Genomic DNA, 14364 nt, shown 5'->3' with positions numbered 1-14364 from the left:
ATCATATGAAAAAAAAACTCAATGTATTTGGTGTCAAATGCCATATTTAAAAACAAACCACATAAATATTTGGAAAGTAGATAATTTCTTATTTGAAGAAGGCAGAACAAAAGATCACACTGAGGCATCTTTTTGTTTAAAAGAATATCATCTAATGTACTTGAGAGCAGAGTTCAAAGGGTAAACAGGCCAGTCTGTGGAAATGGGTGCCAATGACCAAGTAGTGACAATTTGAGCATTAAAAATGATTAGTTATTTGGAACCAGTGTTATCTTTCAAGAAGGGTCGTATGTCTACAATGATGTCCCAAAGTGAAAACTGACATAAACTATCCTAGAAAAAAGTCATGTTCACTAAGGTGACTCAATTTACTGGCATGTGATTTCCTACCAAAAAAGAGGGAGAAGTAAATAATTCAATTGGTTAAAAAAAAAAAAAGTGAAATAGCTCAATTTGTTTCATTCATACAGCACCATTTCCTAAACTCCTTGACTAATTTAAGTAATAATGATGGGTATTTCTCTTATCATCTGCCTATACTACAAAAATTATTTTAGAATTATTTAGAAAGATATTTTAATGATTTAATGGTTGAACCAGTTGGGCTGAATCCAGAAGAAAACTAACTCTTTGATGGGAATTGGAGTATAGGTTTAAATTTCAGGCAAGCTGGAGATTGTGACATGTTCTTCACTCAGTGTCACCGGGGACATTGAGGGATGTTCTGGGCTTGTTTCTACATTTGTTACTTGTATCTCATGAGTAGGGAGAAATGCAACCAGAATAGACTAGGGTTGGGGAGGGAATGGCAAAGCTCTCTCAGATCTGGGAGGATCCTCACTCAGTACAAGGTGTATCATCAGCCAATGGACATCTCATGGGGCATGTTAGGAAACCTGTGAAGCCTGTAGTTTGAACTGGGGACAAGATGTATTGTCTCCTGTTTTGTATCAAAAGCTCCAAATAAATGTTTCTTATCTTTTGATGTCCTACACCAATAGGATTACTATATCCTTTATCCGTATTTGTTGGTGTTTTTCTATCAGTCATATCAAAGTCTTGGGGCAAAAACATAGAGTCTCACATATTTTGTCACTGTGAATGATTTATATTAAAACTGGCTACTACTGGGGATAAGGTGTATATATAAATATATAAATGATTATTTATCATATAAATATATATGATAATTTAGTATGCAGCTGGATTCCATGTGTGTATGTGTACATACACAGACTGCAGATAAATATATACATGATACTTAGTATGCAACTGATTCCATATATTTTAGTCCATGGCAAGACTGGTTAACTGTAATCAAACCAATTCCTAGATTCCTGGGGTTCATGAGAAAAGGATCATTCAGCTGAAATCCTGAAGATACTTGGTAGTCTTCAGGGGGTTGGGAGCTCAGTGAATATTTGACAAAGGAAGAGAAGAATTTCTCAAATACATGGGAAAGTTGAAGAAATAAGAGGTGATGAGTTGGACCAGCCAACTTCAACGGAGGCCCACAGATGGCAACAGAATCATCCTATCTCCCACTGCTGGTGATTAAATCTCCACTGAAGAAACAGAATTCAGTAAGAGGCATGTAGATGAAAGGCAAGACTCTTAGCTCCTGTCACAATTAACTGAGTTTTGGCACTCAGGTGTGGAAGGAAGCTTCTCTAATGCCTGAAAAACTGATGAAACTGGAAAAAATTCTAAATAATATATCTTAAGATACAAAGTTTTTGGAAACCTCTGGATACATGTTTATTTGTAAATAACCACAGAACAGAAATAACTTCCTTCCCTGGTTGACTATCTTAAATTAATTATTTTTCTAAAGCAACTTCAAAGCAGCTTAGGCATGTCCCAATTTTATGTACATTTGCCTGGGAGTCATCTCCAAATCTGTGCCCCACAGTCCTCAAGCCCAACATGCACTAACCAGCTTCTCTCCTCTCCTCCCTACCTTGAAGTATCTCACAATCTAGAAGGGGATGTTTTATGACATGACCAGAGAAAGGCTCCATTCCATGCAATTCCAAGAAGTTCAACTTGAATCATCTACCATCCATACTGCTACCAAAATTTCTGACAAAGAAATGGAGTACTGTATGGTGACTAACATAATAAAAAATATTATTATATTAAAAAAAGAAATGGAGACACGCAAATGAATAATATAAGGGGCATGCTAGGTGCACATCAATTCCTTTATACTTCTAAGTATGAATGAGGAAGCATCTATAACCATTCCCTTCCTCACTCCTCTGTTAACTTGGAGAAATCACTGGAGGAAATGGATGAAAAATCTCAAAAGCTGTGGGATACATTTTTCCAAGAAGAATGGCAAAAGAACAAAAAAGGAACTACAATTCCTGAAGAACTCCTTCTGATGCTTTCATGTTACTATTAAAGGCAATTATGTCCTAAAAATTTGAAGATTTTTGATAATTTCTATAATTCCAAATTGTCTGAAGAATAAATTATTAATCTTATTCTTGTGACTTAAACTTTATTTTTCAGTATCAAACTCCCTTAGTTCAGTTGCAGTTGAATGGTTGATATGCCGTTATATATTTTGTGTCTGAAAACTTTTATCACTTAATTTTGCTGTTTATCTTATTTGAGAGGCAATTACTTTGTTTTCAGGCCTAAAACTTTTTGAAGGGTGTTGAAAAGCAGGTAGATCCAAAGCATTGTATGCATACTGTTTAGTGTGTAAAAGTGCCCTGAACAAGGACATCTTGGAGTGCTAGTTACACAATTTGTAAAATATTCTTTTTTTTTTTATTTCTTTTTTTTACGAGAGAGAGAGAGCACATGCGGGGGAAGTTGCAGAGGTACAGGAGGAGAGAGAATCCCAAGCAGGCTCCATGTTCAGCGCAGAGCCCGACATGGGGCTCAATCCCATGACCCTGAGGTTATGACCTGAGCCCAAATCAAGAGTCGGACACTTAACCGACTGAGCCTCCCTGTAAAATTTAAGTCCCTGTAAAATATTCTAAATGAAGGGACCAGAAAGATTATTTACTCTAGGGACTGCAAACTCAAATGGATTCAGGGACAGGCAGGTAATGTAAATGAATGATGTCATGAAGAAAGGATGAATTGTAGCAAACTAGAGAGTGATACAAATCAACCAACCAGCCAACTAAAAATATTATTCCAATTCAATCCAATATGGTAGTTTGGGCCTGTTGGCTGTTGATTTCCAATTCCGAAGCTTAGGAATATATGATCTGAGTTACCTGGGGTTTCACAAAATACAGCTGTGGGGGCCGGAGCCCCCATCCGCATCTCTGTGGTCTGATTCAGGGCATGCTTTGTCCTACCATGATGCTGCATGATTGCATATTGTACACTGTCCCTAGAGAAGAGGAAGAACTTTGAGGACCTGTAATGTGCTAAAGCCCTTTATGTAGGTTATTGCTTTTAATCTTCAACATACATTTGAAATTGTTGTTAAGAGCCTTGTTTGTCAGGTGAGAAAAGTGAGGTATAGCACTGTTAAGCAACTTGTCTGATGTTGACCTATAAAGGTGTGGGCAACTTAATTGTATGGGTTTTGAACCCAAGTCCACCTGGCTTTGAAGTTTGTGGTTTTTTATTGCTTCCATGAGATACACCTGACCCCCAGGAAAGGTAAGTAATTTAAGTAGTGCCTCCAAGAAGCGGCCATTATGCAATCATGGTAGATACACAGAAGTGTATCAAGCATGGCTGTCGGCGTAATGAATCCTAGCAGTGATAATGAAGAGGAGAAAAGATGCTTGATGTTGCTGGGGCTGCTTTTCTTTCACATGCTCAATCCTCATCTTTACAGACTTGTTAGCTTCGTTCCACACTGCTGATTGCTCCTGTCTGCAGTGTTCTTGAAACACTTCCTCTATTTGCTTTCTGGACAATCTCTCTTTGTCAATCTCCCACCTCATCCCTCTGAACAGTGGAGTGAGACACAGTTCAGTCCTTTCTCCCCTTCTCCTTGCCACTTGCTATCACCCAGCCACTGGTCTTCATCAAAATCTATAAGATGCTGACTTTCACATTTATATTTCCAGTCCTGACCCTCTTCCTGAAGTCTGGCTGATAGACCTCCATGACCCATTATCTGAAATCTTTCAGTAACAGATGTGCTTTGGAATGTATTTTTTTTCTGATTTTATAAATCTACATGCATATACTGTATACTACAGAATATCCCCAGCAAGGTTTGTGGCAGCACCCAATATTCAAATGCACTAATACTGCTGTAACAAAACGTAACTATTCACACCAAATTAGATGAATGACTATAAATAACCTCATATCAATTAAATCAAGTTTTCTGTCAAAGAACAAGTAAAATCCCTACCCCTATTTTCTTCCTCCACGGTTATCCTCCTTTATTTTCCTCCACAGCACTTACCAACTCTTGGCATATTATAGTGTTTGTCCATCTGCTTGAGTATTTACTAATGGTATCTCTAGGCTCATTTTTAAAATAAGTAACTTAAAGCCCAGAGAGGCTGAAGAACTAGTTTCTCCTTACTAGAGACCAATCTCTAGAAGAATTAAGGGCAGAATCCAGGCTCAAGAGATCTTTCATCTCATTTCTCTCAAACCTCCACAGATATATAAAGCATTCATGGAATGTTGAGTGGCTCTGAAATTTTAATAACTTGGATTTTTAGACTATTATAAAAACCTGTAACACTTTTTGTCACTAAGTAATATATGTTGTTTTTACAAGAAATATGGAACTTAATTCTTTTAGACCATAAAATGTCCCTTACCTGTCTTCCTAGGTCTGGGTACATAAAACCAGGATGTAGAATGTTCTTGCTCCCTCAGTTATGAACAACATGAGCTTTAAAAAGGTACTCCATTTCTCTGAGCTTCACTTTTATTATAGAAGAGATAATGACATAAACAAGAACTGTATATTATGAGTCCCACTTATCTCAATAACTTATTACAAATTTTTAAAAATTTTTTTATTATTATGATATGTTAGTCACCATACAGTACATCATTAGCTTTGGATGTAGTGTTCCATGATTCATTGTTTGCATATAACACCCAGTGAAGTGTATTAAGGAGGGCACGTATTGCATGGAGCACTGGGTGTTATTACAATTTTTTTAAAGATTTTATTTATTTATTTATTTATTTGAGAGAGAGAGAGAGAGAGAGAGAGTATGCGTGCACATGCTGGGGGGAGGGAGGTGAAGGGAAAGGGACAAGCAGATTCCGCATTGAGCATGGAGCCCAACACAGGGTTTGATCTAATGACCCTAAGATCATGACCTGAGCCAAAATCAAGAGTTGGACACTTAACCAACTGAGCCACCCAGGCACCCTAATAGCTTACTACAGATTAAAAACAGTAAAAAACAGTAATCCTCATTTTGTACTATGAAATGTAGTTTTAAAAATCCAATATAAAATATTAAATGCAAGTACCGCACACTAATTAAAATAATGAACTACGGATCCAGACTGTCCAGTTAAAATCCTGGCTCTACCACTTACTAGTTGGGTGACATGGGACAAGCTGCTTAACCTCTCTGAAGTTTATTTTCCTCATCTATAAAATAAGAATTATAATAGTAGCTACCTCTTATGATTATCTGAGGTTTGAATGTATCAATGTATATAAAATGCTTAGAACAATGCCTGGCATCTCATAAAAGCTCAGTGTTAGCTGCTACAGTAATGCAATTAAGAAACTATTATTATAACTACCAGATATAAAGATACACAGCTAGATATACATGCATACTCATTCATATACAGCTATATAAGTGTTGCATTTATGTGGTTATATATAGATGTAGGAAAGGATTTAGCTACACAGCCAGTGAACTTAGTAGCTCTGTTATTTTTATTGCTTCTTAATAGAGACCACAGACGTACACGGGAAATATGAGAGTGTGGTTCCAGCAATCGACTATAGTTAAGTTCATATTGCAAATCCCTTAAGTATCACTAACTTTCCATATTGTTAGAATTTAGTCCTTGCAAATGCAGCCACTACTTGGGCAGGATGTAGCAGCTGCCCAACAGGTGTTGAGAAATATGAGAAGTGGGGGGAAACACCATAATTCCCAGAAGGGAATAGACTCTCTTTTAATGCTTTATTAAGAAAAAAAAAAAAAGGAGGCAAAGTAGCATAAAGCAGGTAGTACTGTGCCTAAAAACAAAAGTTATACATTAGAAATGGAGGTAAAACAAAAGGTTTACCCCTTCCTGTGAGCTGAGCTTTTCCAAGTTACCATAGACTAGTAGGAGACTCCCTTCATTCTTAGCATTGCCTTGGATGGGAAGTTTACAACCTCCTTTGGCTTTAATGTGAACCATCAAGACAGGAAGCTCTGCATTTGTTATAAGTCCCTCCTGCTGTGAGTTAATACAATGTCTGTGCTGCTATTTCAGGCAGAGTGGAGGTGGAAGAGTACTCCTCATGCTCAGAAAGCATCTTTCCTTTCCTTGGAGAACCATTATTTGATGTCTTCTCCAAATCAATTGAACACTTTGGTTACTGTGTTTTAGAATTTTTCTGTAGTTCTTCGAGACAGTCATTTTGCCCCTCAGAGCTTTATTCATAAAGTATATTGAATGACTGATCACATTATTCATTTACTCTATAGATGTTTTGAATTCTGTATGTCCAGCATTGAGCTAGATAATATCAAGACTATATAAGAAATACATGGCTGTAAGGGTGTATGAAACTTTGATAGAGATTTAGACACTTTAGAAGATTCGAGAGGAAAAGATTCAAAGGAATAATAGACAGTTGGACTAGTTGCCAGAATTCAAACAATATGTCTTTTTCAGTGTTGTATCCTATTGCCTTCCTAGTATATTATCTGTATCATAGCAAGCACTCAAATATTTTTAAAGTAAATGAATCAGTGAAGGATGATGATTTAATATATATGAATAAGAGCATTCATTATTGAATTTTAAACTAAATCACTCATCTAGTCTAAGTAAGTAATATAAAATAAAGAAAGCAATTGTGACAGAGATCGGTTAGTTGCTCATTAAATCCACTTCCTCTTCTCCCTTGGTATATATCAGGCCTCTCCCAGCCTCCCTTGAAGTTAGATGAAGTGATGTAACTGAGTTTTGGCCAGCGACATGTATATATAAATTTTATATATCTACTTCCAGGAAGACACCAAAAGCCTCCCTTGAAATCTTTCATGCATCATCTCTTTATCTGCCCACTGAATGCTGAGGATCCTCTGGACAAATTCAGAGTCTCAAAGATGGCAAGACCCACCACATGGAAGAAGCCTGGGACCCTAAATAAATTGTGTGAAGCAGAACAGGGAGAGAAGGAATGATGACATTAGGCTGGGATGTGAGTGAGAAAAAAAATTTACTGTTTAAACCATTGAAACATTAGTGTCTGCTGACTATACAAGTGTATATGCAGAGGGCAGTATTATTTATAATAATGAAAAAGCAGAAGTAACTTAAATGTCCGACTATGAAATACAGTTTAAGAGTATAAACCTATTCATAACATAACCATCCCCAAAAATTGATGGTTGTAAATGCCATGTTGCAATACAGGCAAATGCTAACATTTTAATATAAAAAGTATGGTGCAATATATAAAATCTTATGTAATTATGTTTTATACATAAGTTAAAATTCTTATAAAGTTAAAACACAGGAAGTTAATATATCATGTCAAATACAATTGTGTTAGATACACACAGTTGGATTTATCCAGTATGGTTAGATTCATGATTGATTTTTCTACTCTTAAACTTTTTATTTTTGGCATTGTGACATCATTGCTTTATAATTTAAAAACATAATGTAAAAAAGTTATTTACAAAATGAAGTTAATTCTCAAATGGTAAGCATTCAAACTGTAAGTGCTTTTCTTAGTCTGAAATGGAGGGATCAACTTTAACCAGAGGCAATGAGAAAGCTTCATGGGAAAAATGCAACTAGCATGGGGGCCTGGATGGATGAGAGGACTGACTTAGCACAGCGAGTGTTCCAGTCAAATGGAGGAGTGTGAATGAGGGTTTGGGGATATGAAGAGATTCTGAGACTGCCTAAAAATCTCAAGACATTGGCCAGGACACCATTTGGGGGCATTCTGAGAATACTTTCTTTGTCTCCAGGTTCCAGTGTTCTGTCCTTTCTGTAATTCTTGCCATCTTTAAGTCCAGTGCTTGGGCCTGCTCTCCTGGGATTGGAGGCCAGTTTGCATAGATTGCATTCATCTGTTACTTGAGTTCCCCCTGTAGGGTCTGGGTGAAGTCAGAGGCCCAGCAAGAGTGCTATTTTCTGGCTAACCTGGGATATGTTGGCCTCAGACCACATAAACTGGTTGAACAGAATTTTTGGATCCAGGCTCAGTTCTCTCACTCATTTTCCTTATGCACTGGCTGTCTAGACTTTGAATTGAAAGCAGACATGTGACAGACTCGGAGTCTGTCTTCAAAAAGCTCACAGCTTTGGGAGGATAGGATGAAGATGGGAAGTTAAGGAAAACACTATTTACTTGAGTATTCATTCTCTGGCATAGGTAAGACTCGAGACTTTGCAAAAATCTCAGGCATTGTCATCTCTGTCTTATAGATCAGACAACTGGGGCTCAGAGACACTCAGTGACTCTTCTAAGGTCATACAGCAGGAAATAAGCAGCAGGGATTGGACTGAAATCTAAGTCAGTCTAATTTCTTTATCTAGGAAGTTCTGAGCTCATGACATTAAAGAAAAGGGGTAGGGACAGATTATTATGGAAGTTCAAATAAGACCCCAAAGGTGGGACTGGTGGAAAGATGTCAAACAAAGGGACAGAATTTTTGTTGCTGTTTTAAATAGATGGATATTTGGGGCAGAGTCTTAGTTTCAAAGCAAAGCTCTTGTTTTGTGGGCTACTTGGGAACGGCTTAGGGGCAGCTGCCTGGCATTAGTTGGAAATATGCAAGCCAGGCTTGAATGATCCTCAAACCTCCTTTCTCTATTTGTAAAGGCTGGGTATGCCTTTGAAACCCAGCCTTCTAAAACCCTGTCTTTGCATACTTGGAAATAGGCCTGTCACAGGCAGGCAGTCAAGACATGTTTAGCTACCTCTTCACAAGCAAGCATTTTAAAAGGTGCTTCTAATCCATTCAGGCCCCTCATAAATGACAGGAGCCTGCACATTACCATAGTTACCAAATCAGCAATCAGTCTCCATCCATTTCCTTTTCTGTTACAGAACACTGAATGAGAGGATGCAGCACAGCAGGTTGAGCTGAAAGCCTTTCTCTGCTCCACTCTCAACCCCCTTCTATTAGCTCTCTGTTCTATTAGGACCATGCAGCCACCTATTTATAGAGATAAGAGCAAATCTACAAGTAAACTGGAATAACAGCGCTGCTATCTCAAAACCTAGGGCACAGCCTCATCAATCAACCCGTAGAAGGGGCAGGAGTGCTGAGGACCAGCACATGCAGAGCCAGTCATTTACATAATCTTTCAGAAAACCAGATCTAACAGTGGTCCCCTCAGCATACCCAGACACGCATCAATTCTGATTTTACTACCAGATTAATTCCAAACCCCCACATTTGACATAAAGCACTCAGTAATTGGTCCACAGATCACCCTTCCAAGCTCATCAATCCTTCTTCAACTGCAAGACTTATCTCAAGTGTCTCCTCCTCCAGAAAGTCTTTCTAGCTCTATCAGATCACTTCCTTGTGCTCTCTCCTAACACATTTCATTTTGCTGTGATTAGCTCTTTGCTTGTCTATCTCCTCCACCTATAAACAACTAAAGGTCAACAAGCTGCATATGATTCGCACCCTACCATGGTACACGGTAGGCATGTAAGAAAGTTTGAGTAAAGTATGACAGCATCTCTCAGCATTACCCATTCCAGCATTTCCAGCTACTCTGGACCATTCCTAGAAGGCGCTCTACAAACTAAGACCCCGGTGCCCTTCTGGATTCTCTTCACTTCACCTGAAATACCTTCAACCCTCTGCTCCCCACACTATGGTGCTACCTGAAGAAACCCTAGCTTAAGTACTGTCCTATATCTGAAGACTTCTATGAATCTCTAAGGCAGACCTGCTTGCCCTCGATCTCAGGTGTCAAATTCCTTCTGTGGCTCTGGTTGGCCAAATGTGTCTGTCTCATCCATAGACCGTGAGTTCCTCCAGGGCAGGAATCAAGCCTTGCCCATCTCTGTGTTCTGCATCTGCCATCCAGCAGAGGCTTAATACTCAATATGAAGTTAAATAATAAAATAATCAACAGTCACTCAAAATAATCTGCAAATCACCCGCCTTCTCGCTTCCCACAGAAATACTGCTTGAATCTCCCCCCCGACCTCCCCATGCAATGAGACCTTGTTTTGACAGCTCACTTTACTTCTCACACCTGAGCTGAGAACTGCACGCAGCAGCCTGAGAAGGATGGGTATTATGGTGAGTGATGCTTTCTTCACCCAGGATAGAGGCAGGACTGGTTTTAAAGTGGTTGCCATTTGGAGCAGCAAACTAAGATCAATCACTACCCTTGTTCCTGTCAAGTTACAAGAAGAGTTTTTGTTTCCCATCCGCCTGTCAGAAGAACATGATTCTCTCCTTAAACCTGCCTTTGGGCTAACACGATTGAAATGGAGGTGAATAGGAAAGGTGGGAAAAAATAACAAAAAGGTAGGGAAAAATACATTCCCCCAAATCTTCAGCTTCAGATGGAGTCCACTAAAGCAGGAGTTTTAGGTTCAATCCATTCTGTTCTCTAATTACTACTTAGCTAGTATGTGATCTTGGGATAATTACTTAATCCTCCTAAACCTCTACTTCTTTATTCACAAAGAGTTGGATTGGGGATTAAATGAGGTAATGCATGTTTCAAATAAAAAGCACTGAACAGAATCTAAGAAGATGTTCAGTAAGTATATACTTCTGTAATCATCAAATTGCCAGGAGGAATTACACCACTGTATCATGTTGTATTTGTGACTTCAGTCAGTTTCCCTGGAAGCAGACTGTAAGACAAGATTTGTGTGCAAGTAAATGATAAATGAGGTGCTCTCAGGAGGAACCAGTAAGGGACTGAGGCAGGACAGGAAAGAGGCCAAGCCAGCATGGGATTTTAGGCAAGGCCTCAGACCCAGGTTTCAAGGGGACCCTGGAATGTGAATTATAGTTCAGAGGATGTCCCAACTCTGGCCAAGGGGTCCGGGCTTTATACTTACTCATCTATGGTCATCGGCTAAGGTTGTTCCAGGGACACACACAACACTTCCAGGTACTCTGGTTCTTGAAACCTGAGCAAAGCAGCTCCTAGAGCTGTTTTCCCAAAGAGAGTAAGAGGATGCCTTCACAAGCAAAGAATACATGAGCCAGCAGATGGGCACCTGGAAACATAAGAGGGATCTGCGATGGGTGACTGTCTGTGTCCACAGCACTTTGAAAAAGGCACTTGTAAGCACTTTCTCATTCATTGTCCAGTTGATCCCCACTGCATCTCTGGTAAGAGCTTCCAGAGGACTGATCTGAGATGGAGAAGCTTTGGGATGGGCCTGTGAGAAGAGTTCTGCTGTCTGTCCCTGCTCTTGCTCTTGGATATGCTTGCTGCAATGGCAGCAAGAGGGGGAAATCACCCCAAGCAAGCCTGACACTGGACTTTAGAGCAAGGCTGAGGAGGCCTCAAAGTCCCCACACCTAGAAGGCAGCCAGACCAATTAATGAGGATATCTGGGCTAAAAACTAGGTGTCAGGAATTATTAAAGCTCCCAGGGATTCCAGTGTGCCCACAAGCTTGAAAATTTCTGTGCTAAAGGAAGCTAACTAGTCAATGCAACCAGCTGTAGCGTAAGGACCAGGTAATTATACCAGCAATGTAAGAGAGATTTTGAGTTAGTCACTTGCCCGATATTTACTGAGCACCTTTTAAGAACAAGGCACTATGGTTTAAGTGCTCAGGGGACATGAAAATGAAACTCCTCTGTTCTTCACCCTGTCTCCACAGTCTTGGGGGTGGGGATTGGTATGTAGAGAAATAACTGCAAATAACTGCAGTTCCCTCCATTATGAGTTGTAGGAGGGATATATATCTCTATCTCTATCTCTATCTCTATCTGTATCTCTATCTCTATCTCTATCTCTATCTCTATCTCTATCTCTATCTCTATCTCTATCTCTATCTCTATCTCTCCCCCCAGTGTGCCCACAATGGGCAGAGTGAGCTCTACTGCCAGAATTTGGGAAGGGAGGAAACATGCTTAGGAAAGCTTCATAATAGGAGAGATATTAGAGCCGGGCTTCAAGGATGAGGTGGGGGGTGGGGGTGGGGATTGGAAAAGTGGTAAGGAAACAGCATGTGCACTGTTTGGAGAAAGAATAAAAGGCCCTGAGTGCCAGGACATGTCAATGACTTAGTATGGCAATTCCAGTATGTGGAAGCATACTGGGACATGAGGACAAGGGGGTGTGGGGGCTATGGCATAGTTTGTGCATTTGGATCCTTCACCCACAGAGAGGCCACATCTCTGAGCGCACCAAGAGCCTGGGAAACATCAGCCCTCCTCCTTCCCCCAGGACTCCATTCTGGAAAGGTATGCAAGAAGTGGAGGGGTTTATTTGTTTCTTGTGTATTGAGTTTGAGAAGTTCTTTGTAGATCTTGAATACCAGTCTTTTATCTTTAGTGTCATTTGCAAATATCTTCTCCCATTCCGTGGGCTGCCTCTTAGTTTTTCTGACTGTTTCCTTGGCTGTGCAGAAGCTTTTTATCTTAATGAAGTCCCACAAGTTCATTTTATCTTCTGTTTCTCTTGCCTTTGGAGATGTGTCATGAAAAAGGTTGCTTTGGCTGATGTCCTAGAGGTTGCTGCCTATGCTCTCCTCTAGGATTTTGATGGATTCCTGTCTCACTTTGAGGTCTTTCATCCATTTGGAGTTTATCTTTGTGTATGGTGTGAGAGAGTGCTCAAGTTTCATTCTTTTGCATGTAGCTGTCCAATTTTCCCAGCACCATTTATTGAAGAGACTGTCTTTTACTTTGCGATCTGTTTTTCCTGCTTTATCAAAGATTAGTTGCCCAAAGAGCCGAGGGTCCATTTCTGGGTTCTCTATTCTATTCCATTGGTCTATGTGTCTGTTTTTGTGCCAGTACCATGTTGTCTTTGTGATCACAGCTTTGTAGCACAACTTGAAATCCAGCATTGTGATGCCCCCACCTTTGTTTTTCCTTTTCAACACTTCCTTGGCGATTCGTGGCCTTTTCTGGTTCCACACAAATTTAAGGGCATAAATCATAAAATGGGCAGAAGATATGAACAGACACTTTTCCAATGAAGACATACAACTGGCTAACAGACACTGAAAATGTCATCATAAATCATTAAGATGCCATCAGGGAGTTCCATTAAAACCACACTAAATACCACCTTCCAGGTTAGAATGGCAAATGACAGGAGGAAAACAAATTGTTGGAGAGGGATGTGGAGAAAGGGGATCCTCCTACATAGTTGGTGGGAATGCAAGTGTTATGTATCTACAAACAGTGTGGTCCCTTCAAAGTTAAAATTGAGCACCTATGACCCAGCCATTGCAATACTGGGTATTTACCCCAAAGATACAGACGTAGTGAAGAGAAGGGCCATATGCATCCCAATGTTCATAGCAGCATTGTCCACAATAGCTAAATCGTGGAAGGAACCGAGATGCCCTTCAACAGATGACTGGATTAAGAAGATGTGGTCCATATATACAATGGAATATTACTCAGTTATCAAAAAGAACGATTTCTTAACATTTGCTGCAACATGGACGGCACTGGAGGAGATAATGCTAAGTGAAATAAGTCAAGCAGAGAAAGACAATTATCATATGGTTTCTCTCATCTATGGAACATAATAACTAGGAAGATCGGGGCGCCTGGGTGGCACAGTCGTTAAGTGTCTGCCTTAGGCTCAGGGTGTGATCCCAGAGTTCTGGGATCGAGCCCCAGGTCAGGCTCTTCTGCCGGGAGCCTGCTTCTTCTTCTCCCACTCCCCCTGCTTGTGTTCCCTCTCTCGCTGGCTATCTCTCTCTGTCAAATAAATAAATAAAATCTAAAAAAAAAAAAAAAAGAACTAGGAAGATCAGTAGGAGAAGAAAGGGATAAAGAAAGGGGGGTAATCAGAAGGGGGAATGAAGCATGAGAGACTATGGACTCTGAGAAACAAACTGAGGGCTTCAGAGGGGAGTGGGGTGGGGGAATGGGATAGGCTGGTGATGGGCAGTAAGGAGGGCACGTATTGCATGGTGCACTGGGTGTTATACGCAACTAATGAATCATGGAACTTTACATCAAAAACCAGGGATGTACTGTATGGTGACTAACATAATAAAAATATTATTATAATAAAAAAA

Source organism: Ursus maritimus, unplaced genomic scaffold (genome assembly GCF_017311325.1).
Source record: "Ursus maritimus isolate PB19 unplaced genomic scaffold, ASM1731132v1 scaffold_24, whole genome shotgun sequence".
Classification (NCBI taxonomy): domain Eukaryota; kingdom Metazoa; phylum Chordata; class Mammalia; order Carnivora; family Ursidae; genus Ursus; species Ursus maritimus.
The sequence above is the reverse complement of the archived record's forward strand: the minus strand, read 5'-3'. Positions refer to the sequence as shown.